This window comes from Lactuca sativa, chromosome 5 (assembly GCF_002870075.4).
Source record: "Lactuca sativa cultivar Salinas chromosome 5, Lsat_Salinas_v11, whole genome shotgun sequence".
NCBI classification, from domain to species: Eukaryota; Viridiplantae; Streptophyta; class Magnoliopsida; order Asterales; family Asteraceae; genus Lactuca; species Lactuca sativa.
In genome coordinates, this window is record NC_056627.2 from 205410359 (window position 1) to 205435146 (window position 24788).

Consider the following 24788-nt stretch of genomic DNA (forward strand, 5'->3'; position numbering starts at 1 on the left):
CTTGGACAAACTTATGAGAGAACACACACTCCTTGAAATCGGCCAAGCCCTCTAGTTTCTTATGTCTAGCCGATTTTGGTGGAGAATATGATTCTTATATAGTGTTGACACATCTAGGGTTACACCATGTAAACCCTAATGTGTCATGACTTTTCATTTCCATGACCCATGGGTTTATAACTCCCATGGAGCATCCATGGAGCATCCAATGGGTAGAACCCAACTTGATAATCCATGGAGCCTCTTAGCCCACTATACAAGATATGGATGATTTACATAATCAACCCATATATTTAATTAGTTCTCTTTTGACCACTTAATTAATTCTAAATTAATTATTGATCAAACTAATCAAATAATATTATTAATATATTAGAACTTATAATATATTAATAATCTCCAAGTGTTATTTCTCTCATTTAGTCTATCCAATTGCATGGTGCCATGCAACCCAAATGGACCATGCCGGGCCGGGTCAAGTACATACCAGAAATAGTTATGGACTTAGACACCTTATCCAACAGTCTCCCACTTGGATAAGTCTAATAACTATTACTGCAAGTATGACTTCAGGAACCGATCGGCAATCGTAGCTCTTTTCAAAGTTTCTCGGAACTGAGAAGATGATGGTATGCCATTTAAGATAAGTGATCATATAATCCTCTGTTCTAGATATCAGCCGGACAAATACATGGAACACTGTCTTGCTTATTGTCCAGCATTTGTTTCCCGATTTCCGATTTGTTTGACATAGAACTTAATTGAACACATCAACTTAGTTCTGACCGGGCCCGGTACATGGGTCAAAACAAAATCATCGAGGGGCCCAGATATCAGCTTCTAATCCAAGAAGGAACAGATAAACTTCGACTCATATGTTTGTTCTACCACTCATTGGATTACACACAAGAGTACGATTTATAACATCGAGTTACCAATGCGTTTTTCGCACAATCAATGCATAACCAACTTGTAAGTAACAAATCATATCTCTAGGTTTGAAGACTTATACGATATTACCGTCTCACGATCACTCGAGATAGAATTCCATGAAGTGATTCCAGTGAGCGTGGGTTGAGTCCAATGCTCAGAACTTATGAGCACTCATGATTGTTGTAGCCTTGTCCAAGACCTCTACAACCAAACATGACAGTCTTGATTCATACCTACTTCCGACATATGACTGACTGTGGGGGTTTGAATAATATGTTATACCAAACAAAAATTATTCTGGAAGTCAAAACATGCAAACGAAATATAGTAAACGATCGACAAGAGATAGCAACACCTTACTCATAAATAAAACATTTTTTATTCATCATCAAATGTCAATTACACTTTACAAATTTCGAGGTTATCTAACTACTAAATCTAATATCATCCTTCAGCCCTATGCTCCGAGCATGCTGAAGATGCTTAACCCGAGTCAGTCCCTTTGTGAGGGGATCTGCCGGATTCTCATCTGATGATACCCTCTTTGCCACGAGGAGTCCTTCTTCGATCCGTTGTCTGATGAAATGGTATTTTCTGTCGATGTGTCTGGATCTCCCGTGATCCCTTGGTTCCTTGGCTAAGGCAACATCACTTTCACTATCACAGAAAATTTCCATTGGCTCATTAATAGCTGGTACAACTCCAAGGTCTCCAATGAAGTTCTTCAGCCACATCGCCTCCTTTGCTGCCTCGCTAGCTGCAATATACTCTGATTCACAAGTAGAATCTGCCACTGTCTCTTGCTTGGAACTCTTCCAAGAAATTGCTCCTCCATTCAGGGTAAAGACCCAGCCCGACTGAGAGCGGAAATTATCCCTATCAGTCTGAAAGCTAACATCACTATACCCTACTACTCTCAAGTCATCACTCCCACCGAGGGTAAGGACCCAGTCCTTAGTCCTCCGTAGGTACTTGAGGATATTCTTTACCACAGTCCAGTGTGCCTTGCCAGGGTTCGCTTGATACCTGCTAACCATACTCAGGGTAAAGGCTACATCGGGTCGAGTACACGTCATAGCATACATGATCGATCCTACAGCCGAAGCATAAGGTGTTCGACTCATTTATGCTATCTCAGCCTCAGTGCTAGGGCTTTGTGTCTTACTCAATCTGGTGTTACTCTGGATGGGTAACTCTCCTTTCTTGGAATCTTGCATGCTGAATCTCTTCAGCACCTTATCCAAGTAGGTACTCTGACTAAGTCCAATTAGTCTTTTACTTCGATCTCTGAAGATTCTTATCCCTAGAATATAGGCAGCTTCACCAAGGTCCTTCATAGCGAAACACTTCCCAAGCCAGGACTTTACTTCCTGCAGGGTTGGAATGTCGTTTCCTATGAGTAGTATGTCATCCACATACAATACCAAAAAGCTAACTATACTCCCACTAGCCTTGACATACACACAAGATTCATCTTCACTCCTAGTAAAGCCAAATTCCTTGACCTTCTCATCAAAGCAAAGATTCCATCTGCGAGGTGCTTGCTTTAAACCATAGATGGATTTCTCAAGCTTACACACTCTATTAGGGAACTTGCTGCTGACAAAACCTTCTGGCTGACTCATGTAAACATCTTCAGCCAACTTTCCATTAAGGAAAGCGGTTTTGACATCCATCTGCCATATTTCATAGTCATGAAATGCAGCTATGGATAACAAAACCCGAATAGACTTAATCTTGGCTACCAGAGAAAAGGTCTCATCATAGTCCACTCCAGGAATTTGAGAGAAGCCCTTTGCAACCAGTCTAGCCTTATAAGTGTGTACGTTACCATCCATGTCGGTCTTCTTGTTGAAGACCCATTTGCACCCTACTGTCTTACGACTTGGTACATTTTCAACCAAGTTCCAAACTTGATTGTCGTACATGGATTGTATCTCGCTATCCATAGCCTCTTTCCATTTAGCAGACTCGGGGCCTACCATGGCTTCCTCGTAGCTGTTAGGGTCATCTTGACTTACTAGTGTCCCATCACTAATAAGTGTCTCACCTTCTGCAGTAATATGGAATCCATAGTAATGCTCAGGTGCACTCCTAACTCTCGTGGAACGCCTCAGAGGGACAAGTTTGTCATTTGGCTCAACAGGAGTTTCCTCCTCAAGTTGAGGGCTAGAGTCTGAAGTTCCTTCACCACTTGATTCTTGAATTTCTTCAAGATCAATTTGCCTCCCACTGTCTCCTTGGCTTATAAACTCTCTTTCTCGAAAGACTCCTCTTCTTGCTATAAAGACCACATTGTCACTAGGTCTGTAGAAGAGGTAACCAAAGGATTCTTGTGGGTAACCGATGAAAATACACCTCTCGCTTCGAGGTTCGAGCTTATCATGAGTCTCGCGTCTCACGAAAGCCTCGCAACCCCAAATCTTGATGTGGTCTAGTTTAGGTACTTTACCAGTCCACATCTCGTGAGGAGTTTTGGCAACTTTCTTTGTAGGGACTAGATTAAGGATATGGGCGGCAGTCTCTAAGGCATACCCCCAGAATGAGATTGGTAGAGAAGCTCGACTCATCATGGAACGAACCATATCTAACAAGGTTCGATTACGCCTCTCAGCCACACCATTCAACTGTGGTGTCCTGGGAGGTGTCAATTGTGAGACAATCCCACATTCCCTAAGATAGTCGAGGAACTCTGAACTAAGATACTCACCTCCTCGATCGGATCGAAGCATCTTAATGTTCCTGCCCAATTGATTCTCGACTTCCTGTTTAAATTCCTTAAACCTCTCAAAAGTCTCTGACTTATGCTTGATCAAGTAGACATATCCATATCTACTGTAATCATCAGTAAAAGTCAAATAATAACGATTAGCATCCCTTGTGGCATGTTTGAATGGTCCACACACATCCGTGTGTATGAGGTCCAACAAACCTTCACCCCTCTCACACGAACCTGTGAAGGGTGACTTTGTCATTTTTCCAAGTAAGCATGATTCGCAACTATCATCTGACTTTAGGTCAAACGACTCCAAGACTCCATCCTTTTGGAGTTGGCCTATGCGCTTCTTGCTTATATGTCCAAGACGACAATGCCATAATGATGCTTTATCCAAGTTATTATTAGTAGTAGAATCAATACACAAAACATTATTTCCTAAGTTATCTACAAGAGACACAACTTCATACACACCATCACAAGGTAATGCTTTAAAATAAAGAACATTATAAAAGAAAGCATCAATAGAACCAACTTCATTATTAAATGAAAAGGTAAACCCTTGTTTGTACAAAGCATGAAAGGAAATAATATTTCTTGCCATTCCTGGCGAGTAACAACATTTATTCAAATCTAAACTAAACCCACTACTTAGCGATAAAGTATAAACTCTAATCTTGGTAACAGGTGAAGCTTTCCTATTCCCCACGATCAAGTTTATTCTTCCTTGCTCCACATCCTCACTTCTTCTTAGTCCCTGCAAGTCACAACAAATATCAGTACCACACCCGGTATAAAGGACCCAAGAATTAGAATGGGGTGAGTTATTAGAAATGATAGTGTAAATACCTGCATGGTTGGGTTTGACTTTCCCATCCTTCACATCTTGCTGGTACTTTGGGCAGTTCCGCTTCCAATGAGCCTTTTCATGGCAATAGAAGCATTCAGCCTCTTTTGGGTCAGAAGAAGGAGTAATGAAACCTTTCTTGGTTCCACTCGAGGAAGAGCCATCAAGGGTCCGAGCCTTGGTACCCTTCGAAGATCTCTTTCTCTTCCTCCCTCGACTGTTCCCGATTGCCAAAACCGGAGTTGAGTTTGGAGTAGGAGTGATAGCAACCGAATTCCCCTTAAGACCTGATTCTGCGGTCTTGAGAAGTCCCTGAAGTTTGCTGAGGGTGACTTCTTCCTTGTTCATGTGATATGTCATGCATAATTGATCATAGCACGATGGTAAGGAGTGCAAAATGATATCTATTGCAAGATCCTCCGGGAAGTTCACATTAAGCTTCAGCAAACGATCCACATACCTTTGCATTTTCTGCATGTGGCTCGTGACGGATTCCCCGTCCTTCATCATGGTTGTTATCATGGAGCAGATGATTTCATACCTCTCTTGCCTTGCACTTTGATGGTATCTTTCCATCAAATCTTGGTGCATTTCATAAGGGTAGAAATCCTCATAAGACTTTTGGAGTTCTGCTGTCATCGTGGCCATCATGATGCAAGCCACTTTCGTAGCTTCCCTTTCATGTGCCCGAAAGTCAGCGATCTCCTGAGGAGTTGTAGTGGTCTCATCAATCTCCTTAAGCTCCTTGTCAAGGACATATTCTTTGTCCTTGTAGCGGGTAATCATCTTGATGTTTCTGATCCACTCATTGAAGTTGGATCCATCAAAGGTGACTTTCCCACACAAGTTCATAAGGGTAAAGGAGCCATTAGGATTAGAGCCAGAAGCATTGTTGAAAGACATCTGAAGAAAAGAGAACAAGATTAGTTTAGATATAAGAGAGTCCTTAATAAAACACCCAAATGTAATATTAAGGCTAGGATCCAATCACAATATAATATAACTTAGAAGAGGTATGCCGTAATCTAAGCTATGTCATATTTGAAAGGTAGGTGAATGACGATTCACCAATTTCCACCATGAAAACCGCAATATTTAAGTATTAGGTTTTTTGAATGGTTCTTAGAAATTCCTAGATTCTTTGAGATTCAATGAACTTTTCAAAGGCATGTTTCAATCTCGAGTGTGCCCTCCAAGTTTTGTGACTGGGATACCGAGGATCACAAAACGAGGTGTGAAGTAACCATGCAAATCACTTGGTACCCTTAAAGTTTATCACTCAATCGATGTGCCGGTAAACTACACACGCTCCATCGATACTATAATAAACCCTAAGTCACCCTTTACCTACCTTGTTAAGTCCAAATTAGTGTGCCGGTTAACCACACACGCTCCACCAACGACTTAATCAAAGTGTAAAGTGTAATTTCATGGAATAGCACCTTATTCACATTTTTCCTAAAGTAACTAAGATTGGGAATTTAATAAAACATTTAGTTACTTTATAATATTCATCATACTTTGAATGAGAATTTTTAAGTCCTTGTCTTACCCGTTCGGCAAACGACCCTCCACCGGTCAAGCAAGCGGTGGGTGAGAGTGGACACCCATTAAGTCACCATTTTATAGGCAACAACCTTATACCCACCATATAGACCGGCTTCGTGAATGAGGCGTACTAGCGGTAAGACGACTTTGTTCTTATACATATATATATATATATATATATATATATATATATATATAATTATTAAATCATAATAATATAAGTATAAGGGTTGAATTTTAACTTTTAAAATTCTAGGGGTTGGAACTAAAGTTTTAATCTTAACTTTACTTGTTCCAAAACTTGAGGGCAAGTTTTGTAAACTTTCAAAACTTTTCATATCTTGTAACTTATGAGTTTAATAGAGTAATAAAATGAAGACTTTTCACTTTTCTAACTCTTGTGTTCTTTTAATGGTTCTTAAATCCAAGAGACTTTTTGTTTTCCATAACTTGAGGACAAGTTATGGACTCCATTAAAACACATTATGATCATGAGTTAATCTACCACATAGGTTACAAATAATTCCTATGATCATCTAAACATCATAAGAACAAGAATATGAATATGAACACCTTCAAGAATCAAAATCACATTTACTCTTTGTAATTTTGATAACTAGTTGTTGTAAATGAGTTAGAAAAGACATTACACCTTCTAAAACAAGTTTTCAAGTACCAAAACAATTTAGGGTAATGTTTCTAATCCATTTCCAGCAACTGAAGTCGAAATTCTGCATTCTGTCGACCCTACTCGCCGAGTGCATAAACCTACTCGCCGAGTAGGTTGAAGATACAAGTGAACTCGACGAGTCCTCCCCATGGACTCGCCGAGTCCATCAGTCAGACAGCAAAATTTTCGACTTTCTTCAACTTTTAAGCACAAATAACAAACAAACAAGCCTAGGCTCTGATACCACTGATGGGTTTTGAGCATTCTAACACTTCCTAAGTGTACATGCAACCCTAATAACCTTGGATCTATGTTTGTCTAATTATCATGCTAAGTTGAATTCCAAGGTCATATTCCTATCTAGCATACATGGGGAACAATTTTAACTTGAATAATAGATAGAATAACTTACCTTGTTGTTGCTTGTGTTCCTTGAAACCTTATTAGCCTAGCACCCCAAGTGTGATGCCTCAAATGCTTCACACAACACCAAATGCTCTTGGACAAACTTATGAGAGAACACACACTCCTTGAAATCGGCCAAGCCCTCTAGTGTCTTATGTATAGCCGATTTTGGTGGAGAATATGATTCTTATATAGTGTTGACACATCTAGGGTTACACCATGTAAACCCTAATGTGTCATGACTCTTCATTTACATGACCCATGGGTTTGTAACTCCCATGGAGCATCCATGGAGCATCCAATGGGTAGAAGCCAACTTGATAATCCATGGAGCCTCTTAGCCCACTATACAAGATATGAATGATTTACATAATCAACCCATATATTTAATTAGTTCTCTTTTGACCACTTAATTAATTCTAAATTAATTATTGATCAAACTAATCAAATAATATTATTAATATATTAGAACTTATAATATATTAATAATCTCCAAGTGTTATTTCTCTCATTTAGTCTATCCAATTGCATGGTGCCATGCAACCCAAATGGACCATGCCGGGTCGGGTCAAGTACATACCAGAAATAGTTATGGACTTAGACACCTTATCCAACACATCCAGAATCCAAACATCTAAGCCCAACAGAAAAGCCCAACTCAAAATCCAACACAATTAGGGGTTTCTCATAAAATGATGATTACGGTTAATTAAAACAGTTAACCATTAAGGACTTAATCAATTAAGTCCATCATTCTAGTAGGTCAATCATACGGTGTGGTCGGGCGTAATTCATAACTCAATTCCAATGGTCCAAAGTGCGGGTCCTGATAACTCCAAAACAAACATATCAAAAATTAGGGTTTTCTAAATCCTAATTAGGGTTTCCAATCCAATTGAGTGTCAATTATTCCAATGGTTAAGAATTTAGGTCAATTAATGTTAAATATGTCGGCACAACCACTACCACCTCGAGTAGGTGTGGTCAACAGTGGTTTACGGCGGCAGCCACCACCTTACGGTGGTGGTGGTTTAAATTTTAGAACAAAACAGTGATAAAGCATTCCAAACATCAGTCCAAACACACACACATACACACAGCCACCCATAGCGGCTTCTAGTGGCGGCAAACGACGGCTAAATGGCGACATGAGGTGGTAGCCAAAAAGAAATCTTCCAAAGGTTCCGCTTCACTAAACGAAACCAAATTCAATGAGTTTTTGAACGAAATGGTATGATGATGCCTAATCGTCAATTCTACCAAGAGGCTTCCACTCTCTAATGGTATCATCAAAAAGTGAAATAATTCCAAAGTCAAAATCATTTTCATCTCGGAATCATTTCCTCTTGGAATAAATGGGATCATTTTACGTGTCTTTTTGTCTAACCGCTTGTTCTAGTTTTAAGTTATACAACTCACCTTGTCTTTTGAAGTCCATAACCAATATAGTCACATTGGTATTATGGTTTGATATCTCCTCGATATCTATCTCAAAAGTGTGTTATGAAGTTCATCTCAGAATTCAAGTCCGAAACGGTAATGTGTACCCACCACTTACCCCTGTCCGAGCTCTGATCCTTCATGTCTCGGAATCTCGAAATCTATTTAAAAATGTCTTCTAAGATCTTACATTTTACATCTAATATTCAGTCTGGGTCTGTGCAATCTCGATATCTATATCATATACAAGTGATATCCTTTTTCTTCTTGGAAGCATCTTATGACAATCCTTATTGGATTTTCCTTGTTCCGAGATCTCTCACTTGAAAAGAAGTTCAAAAGGTTTTTCATTAATTTTTTTTCGAAACTTTTCTTTAATGACTTAAACAATTATTCTTTAATGATTATTCTTTAATCCTAAATAATCATGCTTTTTGCACATGTCTCGATAAAGTGCACATCTTTTCAACTGAAATGACGGTTTTCCAATTCCCACATATTGCCATCACATCTTTCGTCCTTGCAACTGAAACGCTTGCCAATTTTGGGAACACATTTGTGACAAACCGAAATTTCTTTCTTGTAAAACTCAAACTTGGTCATCTAAAGTCAACCATATCAATCAAAATTTAAACTTATTTCCATTATTATCTTAATATAGTTAGGGTAATAATTTTTTAGGTATAAAAACCTTGTACTAAAGGTGTTGTATGTTTAAGAAGTGACACAAGTTGAACCGACAACCCTTTCATCGCCGAAACTTCGGACCGTAAACCCCCCTTCATGCGAGTTTCATGACCGCAAACATGGGCCGCAAACCCTCGGGCCGTATACGCGGTTCACGACCGTGAACCTCCGGACTTATTCCTTCGGTGCGATTTCCAAAAAATGTGTCCCATCAAATTTGGACAATATTTAAGGGCTGAACCTTGAACTTCACCCCACTTCTTCATCTTTAGTCGTGAACCCCTCCTTCTCTCTTAAGATCTTCAACCACGAAACATCATTATGATCCACTTTCCTTTGAATCTTCTTAGGATATTGTTAGGATCTTCAAGTGTTCTTTATTCCTTCAAGAACTTTCAGCCGTGAAGCCTTGGATCATCAACATCCTTGGGCCGTGAACACTTGCATCTTCATCATTCCACAAAGAACACACACTAATCTCTAGCCGTTAACACTTGAATCTTCGTCATCCTTCAAGAACAGTTGGCCGTGAACTCAATACAATCAAGATCTTCAAGTGATCGTGAACCATTGACGGCCGTGAACTCATTTTAGCCTTCCATTTTCAATTCTAACACTTATGTGTAAGTGTTTGTTACACCATAGGCTGTTTCCTATACACCTTTATGATTATGAAAACTAAATGTTTATATATATATATATATATATATATATATATATATATATATTTCATAATATACTAATCGGAATCGTTTTTGCTTCTGGACTTCACTCGAAAAACTTACCATCCTATATCAAACTTTCAAACAGATTAGTCACTATCAGGTGAGTTCATACCCTTACAGTCAATTTTTTAAATATTTGAAATGCTTTTTACGGGGGGGGGGGGGGGGGGGGAATACAAGTTGAACACATTGTTATTGTGTCAATATCGACATGTGAAAAAAAAAAGGAATTCTATCTTTAAATACTTTCAAAATCATTTAGAAAACTCCTTAAAACTATTTTAAATTTTGTTTATATCAAAAACATATTCATTTAGATATTTATGTATAAGTATGTTTTAACGGATTTTAGACTATTCCTAAATATCATAACGCCTGTTCCTTGTTTGGTTGTGGGCTTAGGGTAGGATCACTAGTCCGACTATCAGCTAAATCGTAGTTATACTTGCTAAATATATACATGAGTAATTAAATCTCAACTTCAAAGGAAATACTAAACTTAGAACAAAATTAAACAATTGAGTCTTTTCAATATCAGTTCAAACAAACATACTAGTAAACTATAATAGGTATAGTTTAGAGTATCAATACATACTATTTTCTAAAACAGGGAAACATACATGAGTCAGTACATACATACTACTACTATTCAATACAAAGTATACTATTCATTTACTAGAACAAGAAGAAACTTACACACTATAACAACAATAAGAAGGTACACACTATAACAAGAACAAGATAACTAAAATGTGAGGTACTATTTCATGGCATAGCAATATCCTTGCTATGTCACGTTTTGTAACCTGTGTCTCTTGGAGGGAGAGCTTGAGTTTGTGTATAGATCTATACAGGAGTGAGCATCCCACACCTTGCTGCTAGCTACAGTGGGACCTGGACGTCTACGGGTGACAAAATGTCATATCATTTTCGACGTCAGAAGAAAGTCGTGTATTATTCTAGTGTATCAAGTGTGGTTACAACCTTATCACATGTTTAACCTTAATTAACCAGTTTGGTTTTAAAGGTAGTTAATGCATTAGTAGTGTATTTTATACTAAACTACTATACATCTTCATTTTCCATTACATTCATACAGTGATGTTCTCATATGAGAGATATATATTCTATTTTTCTAGAAAAGGTAGTTTATAATTATGGAAAACAGTATAATTTATACTATTTCAAGTACAAAGATACACTTTACACTATCTTCAAATAGAACAGAACATACATACAATTTGGGTCTTGGGAAGAAGACTACTTTTCATTTAAGCAAAAAAAAAAGGATTTTTTGGGAAGTATACAAACATTTTTACTAGACAAATACAAACGACTTCATGATTCAAATACAATCATTTTATGCAAACACCTGACACTATAATACTTATGAAATCACTAACTTAAGTGATGATACTCTCTTTCAAAATAACCTGTGTTCTCAGGAAACCAGAAGACAGGTATACTAGCAGGTTTTGAGAAGACGGAGCATATTCAAGACTCGTCTTTTATTTTTGACTATCCATTTTTGGTGTCATACAAAGTGAATAAAGAGCACACATGCATTTAACTATTCTATTAATGCAATGGATGTTGTTGCTTTGTTTACTATTATGCATTGTTATGATACTGTAGATGACGTCCTCCGACCCCAAATGTTTCCACCAATTCGGTTTGGGGGTGTGACAGCATTTAATGCGATCCATTTGCAAATCAGGTATAATCATTACACCTTTTCTCAACTCGACCTGATTTTCCAAACTATATAAAGACCCCAAAACCCATCTATTATTTTTTTACGACCTTATCTTCTTCTTCTCCATGCACCTTGCTAAATTATTCTTCGTGCTCTCAACCTGAAACAATGGCATCATCCCAAAATGCCCCTCAAACTTCAAAAACTATTCCCAAAAAGAAATCTTCCAAAGGTTCTGCTTCATCTTCTTTGATTGAACCCTTTCTTTGTGATACTACCTAACTCTTGTCGCTTGATCCGATGGATTATGACAAATCCATTAGGGTAATGATCGATTTCATATCTCGACATAGCATCTCTATTCCACACATAAAAATCCCAATTCCCCCAATTCCACTTCGTCTCCTTGATACCGCGTTTCATAGAATCAAGATTGAAGATGGAGTTCTGGAAGTGAGAATCACAGGCGATCGCATTGTTCCTATGTCTAAACAAACCTTCCTCAAGGCAATTGGAAATGTTCCGGGGCTGAAAGTTCTGGGGCGGAGGACGTCATGTATAGTATCACAACAATGAAAAGTAGTAAACACGCAACAACATCATCCGTTGCATTAATAATATAATTTTAATACAAGCATGTTTTGTTAAATTATAATAGACACAAAAATATAATACAAAATGAAAGATGAGTCTTGAACGAGCTCCATCTTCTCTAAACCTTGCATCTGTACCTGTCTACTGTTGACCTGAGGATACAAGTTACTTTGAAAACGAGTATTAGCTTTAAAGCTAGTGAGATCGTAAGTATTTTAGTGTCTTAATTTGTATGTAAGTATTTGTACGAATGAAATGTATGTATTTGTATGTATGTGAAATGTAAGTATTTTTATGTATATGAACTGTAAGTATTTTTATGTATATGAACTGTAAGTATGAAAACGTTTTGAACAATCCTAAAAAGTCCTATGCTTCCTACTAAGAGTAGCCTTCTACCAAGGCATCTAGTATCTGTGTGTGCCTCCTATAAGAGTGTGTATTTTCCCAAATCTGACTATCATTAACCAAAAATATAGCTTCTACATTACCATGCATCGTGTGAATATTCACAAAGTGAATGTAATGGGAAAATGAAATAGTACTACGGTGTAGTATCGAACTACAACTATACTAACTACCTTAAACCTATTGTAATTTAAAGTAACATGTGATCGACCTTTATCCTGCTACCGACTCTAGTAAAACGACGATGTAAGACGCCGTAAGAAATGACATTTGGCACCCGTAGACTTGCAAGTCCCACTGTAGCGAGCAACAAGGTGTAGGATAGTCAATATAGTATAGATCTATACGCAAACTCATACACTCCCCAATTAAGGAGATTCGGGATACAAAAATGGTCGTGGCAGGAAGTGCCATGACTCGTCTAATGGTTCACATAACTGCATGAATGTACATGTAATGAATGTGCTAACTGTAAAGTGTACTCTTTCTCTGTCTAGCATGTATGTACTGAAATGTTCTGCGTGTGCTAGCTGTAATGTATGTTCTCTCTATCTAGCATGTATAGTAATGTACTATGAGTACTACTCGAACTGACTCATGAATGAACTGACGCATGGTATGTTTTATTGTTCTAGTAATAGTATTAGTATCCTCCTCTGCTACCCATATTGTAACTTACTAGTGATGTAACTGGTACGTATGATCATGGAAGTATACCCTTGCTACCCAAGGGTATTGAATGAACTGGAAGAACCTTTATGACTATATATGTATACATGATATATAACTATTATTTAAACGACCTTCGGACGGATACCCGATACCTAACCATACCACATCTCAACGGCGAAAAGGAAATAAGGCGGACATGCCTTCCTAAGACTTTTAAACATTGCTTATATAACTATACATACATAGACATGCAATTGATAATAAGTATAACAGGGCTTAAGTAAATGTATTTGATAAGTATAAGAATTTGTATAACAGTTTGAAGCAAAACAGTTTGATAAACAATTTAAGTATAAAGAAACATTTGTTTGAAACACAATTGTAAGGGTTTCTCTAGTTGGAAATGTAACAAATGAATACATATTGCTTAGAACCATATATATACCCCTAGGGTTTTTGGTAGAAAATATTTTTATTCCGAGTGTGAACTCTAATATCAACGAGTTTTCGAATAACAGAGTTTCACATTACCCTAGTGCATCCTCTCTCCTGATATCTCTTTAAGTGTAAATCCTAAAATACTCAAACTTATACCAAAAGTCTAAAAATTTACTGCAACTGTTCTAACTTCTATTGACTTAAAATTGTTTGTACAAAATGGAAATTTCAAGTTGTCACATCATCCCCCTATTGAAGGGAATTTTGTCCCGAAATTAGAATTTAGGTAAGGAAGTAGATATGAATGATCGAGTCAAGGGGTGGGAACTTCCTAATCGATTGGTTCTCGTGCTCATAAGTGAATTCGGGTCCTTGGTTGGTATCCCAACGAACGTTCACTAAAGGGAGGCGACGTTGCTTCGTCCGCTTGACCTCTCTGTTGAGGGTTACTACGGTTTTCTACGAAGGCAAGGATCTCATTAATTTCGATCTCGTTGAGTTGACTTACGAGAGTCCTAACGGAAAGGTACAGTTTCAAGATCGAGACGCGAAGGGTAAAATGTACGTTATTGAGTTTGTGGAGTAGGTCTAGTTTGTGAGATACATGACTGATTTTGGTAAGAATCTCGGGGGTCCTAACTATCTTGGATTTAGCTTTCAACACTTTACGAAGCGTATTAAGCCATTCATAGAGTGAGACTTCCTAAAGAATTTGGTCTCTCACTTGGAATTCCATGGTTTCTTTGTCTTGCTTATCTTCCCAGTCGAGAGCCACCCTCTTCCGGGTCGAAGTCGTAAGGGTTTCTGTAATTTGCGAGGAGTTTGGAATGGACTACGATAGTAGGTCTGCAAGACCTAGAATTTGGCGAATTTCTGTCGGCGTCTCTGGTGTCGAAAATTTCTCTACGGTTTTGATAAATTGAAAGAGTACTCAATAATTCCCACATCACTAATAGTGTGTCTTAGGAATCTGACTCTTCGATTTCAAAACTCGTATTTAGAGAACTTCGCGAAAGTTCCTATGAAGGTAATTTTTCCATGTATTCCTTCTTACTGCGAGGGTAGATAAATAAGTCATTACAAGGAGAGAATGACGAACTGATCCACGTAAGAATGGTGTACCCTACTCATTAAGCTCAGGAATATTATGGGCGTATTGGTCCTATCCGAGGGGTATCACTACGGACTCGAAGTGTCCGCATCGAGTTCGGAGGGTAGTCTTCAGGACATCCTTCCCTAACACTCGAACTGGTGATATTCGGATCTCAGGTCCATTTCTGAAAGTAATTCTTTCCTTGCGTTTGCTCAACCAATTCATCTATGAGAGGCAGAGATAACGATTTCTTATGGAAATCTTAATGGAGTCCTCGATAGCCGAGGTACATATGAAACAATCCGTCTACTCCTGGAACGATAAGACCAGAGCTCTACAGGGTGAGAAGCCTGGTCTTCCAACTCTATTGCGGAGTAGTTCGCTAAGTTCTCTGGACTATTCTTATATCTCCGTAGGTGTTTAGACAGTAGGGCGATCTGTTTACAGAAGTCGTACTAGATTCTAAGTTTGTTCACATGACGATGCGATTACTCGTAGCATTGGGCAGTTCTCCGTCCTGAAGTTCATATTAGAATTCATACATGGTTCAACGATCACAATCTTGTGTATACGAGTCGTATATAATTAATATTGAAAAGGTAGTCGAATAACTGATTCTTCATTAGGCTCACATCCCATCGAGGAAAAAGAAGTTAAAGCGGAATCATCAATTCTAAACCTGTTGAACCTTGATTATATATCACCCCTATGTATACATTCTTCAGCGACAGATCAACCATATGGATCTTTGGATTGAACTTGACATATTGTATGAGTGGTGCTTCGGGGATTTCTTCGGAAAGGGAAAGAACTATGAGGTACGCCATGCATGAGTACTTCGGTGTTCTGAAATGACGGCTTCGCTAAAAATACGTTTACTGAGAAAGAGATGTACTTATGAAGCTGGTATTGTGCGGATCAAATTGAATCTAGTCGTATGATAATGTGAGAATCATAAGGAAACTTAAAGACATTAGATTTGAACATAAGGCGTTACAGAGAAAACACAACCGTGCAACCATCAACAGAGTTACAGTACTTTAGATTTACTACAAGACCATTGCTGCGAATAAGGTTTACTACAAAAGGCATATATACACAGCACGAGGATCCCTAAACGGAAGGGATCTCGCAAAAGATAAGACTCTAGTTGCACTAGTTTTGGATGGTTTATAAGTCTGTTACAATGAAACGCCTTAATTACATTAACGTGAGTCTGGACTAGGTTCTCCTGCAGCTGTGATCCTTAGAATTTTGCCGTCTACACCAGAGTTCTTTGTTATAGGACAATCCTTCTTGAAGTGCCCTATCTCACCGCATTGGTGGCATGACTGGCTAGCACTACCATTGGTGGTGGGAGTGAGGTGTTTAGCCAGAGTGACGTGGACAAGAGTGCCTTCCTCATTACTCCACTTTGAAAATTGCCTCCTAAAGCGTGCTGCAGGAGTTGCCACTTGCTGCTGAGGCATGGCAAGTCTTTGGGATCTCTTGCGCTCCTTTTGGGCTTGACGATATCGTCCCTTCTTTTTGGTCTTACGGCTTTGCAAGTGCATGACTGTTTCCATTTGTTGGTTTCCCGGTTTGGTACTACCATCGGAACTCTCGACTCATTTGTCAGTCATGCTTTTGTTGCCTGAGTTGATGTGTGTAAGGAAAGTTGTCACAGCAGCTGCTACTGCAGCTTGTAACGTAGCGGCGTCGATATGGAAGATAGGGGTTTCGTTGCTCGGCTGATTGTTTCTGGATGACGACATGATTCTCTTAACACGAAAGATAAGGATTTTGTGAGCGATTCTGGTTGACCCTAGATGTACTTCGATTATTCAAGTAAAGAGTAAGAGTATGATCTCAAAAGTTTGACCTACATCCCTATGGGGCAGTCCTAGTACGGATTGGAAGTATGTTTGTGAAGGTTTGACCTACATCCCTATGATGTAGTCCTAATGCTGAGTGGAATTGCGTTTATGAAGGGTTTACCTACATCCCTATGATGCAGTCCTAGTAATGAGTGGAAGTAAGTTCGTGAAGGGTGTCAAGATGCTTGTCGTTCAAGCCGAGGTATCATTGGTTGGTGAATAACATGATCCAACCACTAAAAGAGACTTGGAAATGTCCCCGTAGTTAAATTGCTATAGTCCAATGTCTTGACTAAAGCATGTTTCAGATAGAATCCAATGAAAGTATGATGAGAGTATTTGAATAAAGAAAATGACACAGAAGTTAGCCGACTGTCAATATCTTTGATATTCATGACGTACAAGTTCGGGAAAATGACCTTGTAAAAAGGTCTTACATCATATCCAGAGAAGATAGTTCTTGACAGCATAAAGGCCTAACTAAAGTACTTACAGTACATGATAGTTTCATAGAAAATGCCCCATTGGGCATAGACAGAAAACGATTCCTTTTTAACAAGGAAAATAAGGTAGAGCATCTACTACTGGTGATGATCATCCCTCTGGTGAGCTCTTAGTTCAGCCAGTTGGCGTTCCACATCAAGTAGGTGTCTTTCGTACACCCTCTGGCATACGCGGAGTTCTATGACTTCGGCTCGTGATTCAGCCAGTGATTGAAGCAAGGTTTCATGGTTCCTCTCAGATCTCTCATGAGAATATTCTAGACGAATGGTGTGGAGGGTATGCATTCTCGCATCGGCGACAACTTCTGTGATCTGATGTAGTGCTGTGCTGCCTTGAATCTCATTTCGGGCCACTCTGCGGACCAAGATTGGCAAGATTTTGTTTGCTGAGCCCCCATTGCTCAGGTCATAAAAGATTTGGTCACCATTAAATGGCATGGGCTGATCTTGTCCTTGGCTCCATGTTTCCAAGCTATCACCCACTCAGGCGTCAGGCCATGAAAAGTCGGACGAGGGTTAGGAATTGGAAAGGGAGCTGCCTGGGGTAGGTTCTCAACCTCGGGTTTGGAGTTAGCATCGTCCGAAAGGTCTTCATCATGGTGATCATTCACAGGGATTAGATGATCATTCTCTGGTTCATCAAACCATCGAAGAATGACCTCATTCGGAAGGTACTGGTTGTCGTGGGGATGGAGTCCAGCCATGTTATCTACGCGAGAATTTGGGGTAAGAAATAATTATTAGACGAATTATCTAGATAATTATTTAGAAAATCTTCATTAGTTACATCACTATTTGTGAAGTGCATACCAGTTATATGTAATCAAAATAGGATAGGCCCTCGAATAAGTGACCTTAACTCCAAATTCACACAGAATAGGGGTAAAGCAAAATTTTCACATATTCTAAGTCTATAACATCCTAGTTACATATAACTTTAGTGTATCCACTTAGCAACTATCAACTTAGTAATGAAGATTCCATTTTAGTTCTCAAGTATAAAGTACTTATAGTAACACCAAGTACCCCTATGGTATTTTAAGTTTAATGTTATGTTCTACTGTTCTCATTGTGGTCTTGTTGGTAAGATTTTAGACTTGTTGCAACCACACAACTACATTTAGGCACATGCTAGTCAACCCTCATATAATATAGTTGATCAGGCTATATCTTCCCAGTTTTGACTATATGTCTCTAAGTCCACCTGTGTTGCCCAACAATCATAATTCTTTTGTACTGTCCTAGTGACACTGATTTTAGTATGAATGCAGGCACGTATACTTAATTAAATATTTTATTATTTAAAGTATAAACTCTTGGTCAGAGTATTTTAATCCCATCGTATTTATTGTCTGTATATCTTTTATGGGTTGATATAATCAATACACAATAAACAATGCTCTGATACCAATCTGTCACACCCCAAAACCATGAACGGCGGAAACGTTATGGGGCGGAGGTCGTCATGTACAATATCACAACAATGAAAAGTAGTAAACAAGCAACAACATCATCCATTGCATTAATAATATAATTTTAATACAAGTGTGGTCTGTCATATTATAATAGACACTAAAGTGTAAAACAAAATGAAAGATGTAACAACCCGAATTTTTCCATCGTCGAAAACCCGTTCTACCCGTAAAAATTCGCCGTTTGTCAATTGTTCCGTTTTCATTTTGGATTAAATTATTTAAATTTATATGTTTATTATAAATCCAATGAGCGTCCAAAACCCTTTAGAACTCGTAAAAATTAGCCCAAAAATGTTTATTTCTAAACGTTAGAAACGTTCCCGCCGGGTTACGGAAACTTAGTCGGGTGCGACCTAAAGCCCCGTTTAGTGCTGGTATCGGGTAGAATTCCTCTGTGTCCAAGTTTTAGGACCTATTTAAATGTGTTTAAACATGCATTTGACGCTTTTGCTTCCTCTCTCTACTCTCTCTCTAACCTCTCTCCTAAATCTAAGTTCAAGGGTCCAAATCATCAATTTTAGGCTCCAAATCTATGAGGTACCTTCCCTAACTTGTTATGCAACCTCTCTAGCCTTCAAATTCGAGTTTAAACAATGGATTAGGACCATTTTCATAAGTTTACGGCCCTAGATCAGTCCTAGGCCGTAAACTCAAGTGAATGGGGTTTTTGGAGCAACAAAACCCTTCCAAACCACAATTAGACCTTAGATATGGCTAGATGACTTTATGGAATGGACCTAGAATACATTAATCTATAAATTAAGACCTTGTATATGATTTTACAGCCCTGGAAGGAGCTTGGGCTGTAAACACATAGTAAAGGGGTTTTTAAGCCCTTAAACACTTCCTAGACCCCAACAAGACATGGATATGACTTTTAGAATATTGGTTTTAGCCTTATAACACTTTAAACATAAATTTTGGGGGATTTATATGAGTTTACGGCCAAGGCATGTGCTTGGGCCGTAAACTCCTCAACCAAGGGTGTAAACTCATTTTCAAGGTGTTAGAAAGCCATCCAACACCACCAAAAGCCTTGGAATAAATCATAGAACCAACCAAAAATAGTTTAGGGGATTTAAACACAACCAAACTCATCATTTGAGAGTTTACAGCCATAGCATGTGTTCCATGGCCGTAAACTCCTAAAAACAAGTCAAAAGTCCCTTGAAACTTCATGAAATGCCTTGGAACAATTTTAAGAATCACATGTGATTGATTTGGAAGCATTAAAACACTTATTCAAGGGTGCATAGGAGTTTACGGCCATAAGCTCCATGCTAAGGCCATAAAATCCCTTAAGTGTTGTCATTTGGTGTTTTAAATTAATTCCAAGCCTTAAATCAAACCCTAGAAATTTTCCCCTAAGTATTTCAAGCCAATTTGCACCATAGACCACCCCACCATGAGTTTACGGCCGTAAACTCATGGGGAATGGGTGTTATAGGCCAATAACTCTTGTATGAGTTTACTCTTGGGGAGTAAACTCAAATTCCAAGTCCCTAGTGCCATTACATGTCCGTACATGTCACCCGGGTCCTTCCAAACACTTGAAATGAGGTGTTTACGTGACTAGAAGTGTTTGGCCCTAGATTAGTCCTAATTAGATACAAATGTGTATCTTTTCATTATACATAGGAATCTCATACGTTTGCAAGCCCCGGACCAACGTTTAGCATCCGAAATCGTCACATTTCTCGTCCGGTGAGTTCATACCCCTACGCTTTTTCTATGTTTTTCAATGTTTTTAGGGGGGAATACAAGCAAACTATAACTGTTTTCGAATTATAACATTTATATGTTTCAAATAATATCTGGCAAACTTATAAACACTTTTACCCCTTATGTATTATGCTGAGCATAAGGGATGATTTATCAACTACAACTAAATGGATTTTAGTTAAGAAAATGACCAAACTAATCAAATTATTATTGGAATAATTTGGGGATTCTTTAGTGTTCGTTTTATCATGTATTCATATCTATATAAAGTTATTAGATAAACTATGTCTGATTCAGTTTATCTCCGTATCATTTGAATGTATTGCTAGATAGTTTCATTGTATGTACCTATATTCACTGTATTATGTTTCATAATCTTTTGTATGTTCGATATCGTATGAGAACCCTATGAATAGTTTAGTACTAGTTTGTGAGTTAGTCACTACCCTTTATGGATGATCAGTAAATCCTCCCCGGAAGTGTAACCAGAGTCTCCTGGAGGGAGAGCGAGGAATTTGTGAATAGATCTATTCGGGACTGACAATCCCACACCGTAACTGCTAGCTACAGTTAGGCAGGCATGCCTGGGGTGACAAATTATGGATATCGTCCAACGTCTGACAAGCGTCAAGGAGGTCTTGTTGTCGTATCAGCATGGTTACCCGACTCACAATATGTATTAATATAAGTTTCTTCACGGCTTTGGTTTTAGAATCTATATCTTGTTCGGGATAGTAATCCCATGGTTTTATCAAACTATCATGTATTTAGTCCGGGATGGTAGTCTGATGGTTTTCAGTCTATCGAACTTGTATCTAGTGCGGGATGTTATTCCCATGGTTTTCAGTGTGTATATATCTTATATCTAGTACGGGATGATAGTCCCATGATTTCAATCTATATCTTGTATGGGATAGTAATCCCATGGTTTTGAATATATAACTAGTCCGGGATAGTAGTCCCATGGTTTTCAATCTATATTTTCAAGTATATCAAACTATCTTGTATCTAGTTCGGGATGTTATTCCCAAGGTTTTCAAACTACTTTATATCAACAGTTCGTTTATATTAAAGTATTTCATGTCTAATTCGGGATAGTAATCCCATGATTCTCAATATATAGTTTTGTGTATTAAACTATACTCTGTGTTATTCAATCAATCTTGCATTTAGGAAAATATGGGATTTTCCTGGGGTTAACATATAACGCGTAATTGAACTGTAATGAAAGATAACTAAACTGTTTAACATAAGAAAATATGGGATTTTCTTGGATAACAAACCTTTTCGGAAAACTAAAGGAAACCGGTACATTTTCACAAAATAAAACCGCTTATGAACTCACCAGCTTTATGCTAATTTTCAAACTGCTTGTATTCTCAGGTCCACATTAGACAGGTACCCGGTGATCTCTTTTGGTGAAGACGGAGTGCGTGGAAGAGTCGTCTCGTTTTGTTCATATGATATATGTATAACTCTTGTACAATTTACTTTTGAACCAAATGTAAACTTTCAAATATATGTAATGTAATGGTTGTTTACTGTCATTACTATGTACATTGGATTTGATACTCAACTTGGAGTCAACCCCGGAAATGTTTCCACCTTTGATTTTCGGGGTGTGACAGATTGATATCAGAGCCCTTGTTTATAGTGAACGGAGTATACCAAACCTTACATGGTATAAAACTATAAACACTAAAGGGCCTCAGTGCTCTGAATTAAAAGTATCTTCAAAACTACAAGTATTTTCAAAAGTATACAAGTATACCAAACAGTCGAGATCCGTAACTACAAGTAGAACAGAACATAAGTAAATGGGTGTTGTACGCTACGGTTAAACCTGGGTAGTTATTTAGTCGTGTCTAGGATCAATATAGCCTGGCCAACTATATTCATTCGAGACACGGCCAACATGTGCTTTAGAGTGACTGTGGTATGCAGCATGCCTAAAACTTACCTAATATCCCAAACAACGAGTCGTCACTGCAGCGAACCATGAAATACTATGGGAGAATTTCTTGAGCCAATCCTTGGTAGAAAGTCCTCATATACACGTTGTTCCTTGATCATTCTTCTGGCGATAAAATGTTCTGTCTTGATAACTCTTTCCTGCTTTATCGCTTAGTATGATGCTATATCTGTCTTGATGAGATATCCCCTGTTCCTTGTCTCTTGATTTAATTCAGAGGACTTATGACCCTCTCTTTCCTGATCTTTTTAGATCAAGATGCCTCCAAGAAAGAGACCCAACTCAAAGAACAACAACAATCCTCCTCCGCCACCACCCCTCCTCAATTTGATCTTGCATCACTTCAGACAATTCTGACTGCTGCAATGGTTGCAGCTATGTCGCAAATGAACCCCGGTAGTTCAGGAGGTGGTCCCCAGCCACAAAACCCAGAAGATAGCCAGGGACACCAAAAAGGGGGTTCCTATAAAGACTTCATGAACGCGAAGCCCACATCCTTTGATGGCACTGGAGGTGTCATTTCCCACACCCGATGGTTCGAGAAAATCAAATCAATCTTTGAAATATGCGCCTGTTCGGAGTCTGACAAAGTAATGTTTGCCGCCTGCACCTTCCTTGACAAAGCCCTGACTTCGTGGAACGGCCGAGTCAAATCCTTGACTCTACCTGTAGCAAATGCTATGGGTTAGGAAGCTATGAAGGAGCTTCTACTCGCAGAGTATTGCCCTCGAGGCGAAATTCAGAAGCTAGAACACGAACTCTGGAACCTTAAGATGAAGGGTTCCGACATAGCCTCTTATAGTTCAAGATTTGACGACCTGGCGTTACTCTGTCCGGGAATGGTTACCCCAGAGAGTAAAAAGATTGAGAGGTTCATCTGGGGGTTGACCCAACCAACCAAAGGGAATGTTTTGGCTGCAAAGCCAGACACCTATGACAACGCTAAATGTCTTGCGAAAATTCTGATCGATCACGAAGACAACTCTAATGAGGAGGCTACCACCCCCGAGCCGGTCATCAGTGGAGGCAGAAGCAAAAAGAAATCCTGGAACAAGCGGAAGGCCCAGAGTACGCAAGGGTTTTCTAAGAAACAGCAAACAGTAGCAGTCCATGCTGCTACTGCTCCTATTGTTGTTTTGGTTGTCGGTTCCACGGCCCAAACTCCCACCAGTGGATACACTGGTACCCTTCCTTGGTGTGTTAAGTGCAGTTACCATCACCGTATTCCTGGTCCATGTCGCAAAAGAATCTGTGACAACTGTGGCAATAAGGGCCACCTTGCTCGAACCTGCAGAAAACCAGCCAAATCAACGAACCAATCATCTGGAGCGGGAATCAGTCCGGCCTGCTACAATTGTGGCGAAGTAGGGCACTTCAAAAGGAATTGCCCCAAAGCAGCTACAGCCACTGATCTCTATGTCGCTGCAGGTATACTCCTCTTTGATAATTCTTATACCTGCAACTCTTTTCAATATTAGAACAAAAAGGAAAACCTGTTACCCATCCATTCGAACATTTTCTAAGCTCAATCCTTTGTTTGTAATAAAAATGTGCACCATCGAGATGACTAACCAGTGAGTTAGAGAACACTAACATCGTACCTGTAGATTGAATCCTCAGTCCGGAGGACTATTCTATTCCATTCGATTTAATAAGGGCAAACTTTTCACGAAAATACTTTGATGCTGTGTTTGACATGAAATGACCGAGTCTCATTCATGTTGTTATCCTTGGTTTCGAAAGGGTCGCTCGTCTAGATCTTTTCCTCGACCCAGTTCTCATGATTTTCGGCATTAAACCTTCGTATCATTCCATCCCTTAAAGCTGAAAAGTTTTTCCCAATATGAATTACCATGCATCCCTCGTTTATGTGATTATCGAGAAACGGGAAGTTAGCAGCTCTTTTCTCTAAATGTCTTTCCCGAAGGATTCCCGAGAATTTCTTCCAAACGTCTAGTTTAGTCCCACATCAGACCTTTCGAGATCCTCATAGAATCGATTCTGCAATCTTCACACTTCGGATGTCCTTAGAGCTTGGTAACATCTATCCAGTACATCACGTCTCGAATCCTTAGAAGTACCTACCCGACGAAACACTAGTGATTTTCTTTGAGGAAACCGAAGTCATCCAAGGTTGAAACCTCCATGGGAGAATCAATTGGGATCATAGATTGAGAGAGTCAATGTACGAAACAAAGACAAGTCCCGATAGTGAGAATTCGCTAGAACACCCAGCAGAGACCTGATTCCACTTGAGAAATTGAAGATCCAAGGAAACAAATCCATTCGTGTCTCATTCCAAATTCATGATCTATATCTTATTCTTTGAATTTCGAAACGAAATTCCCTCTAACGGGGGGATAATGTAACACCACCAAAAGCCTTGGA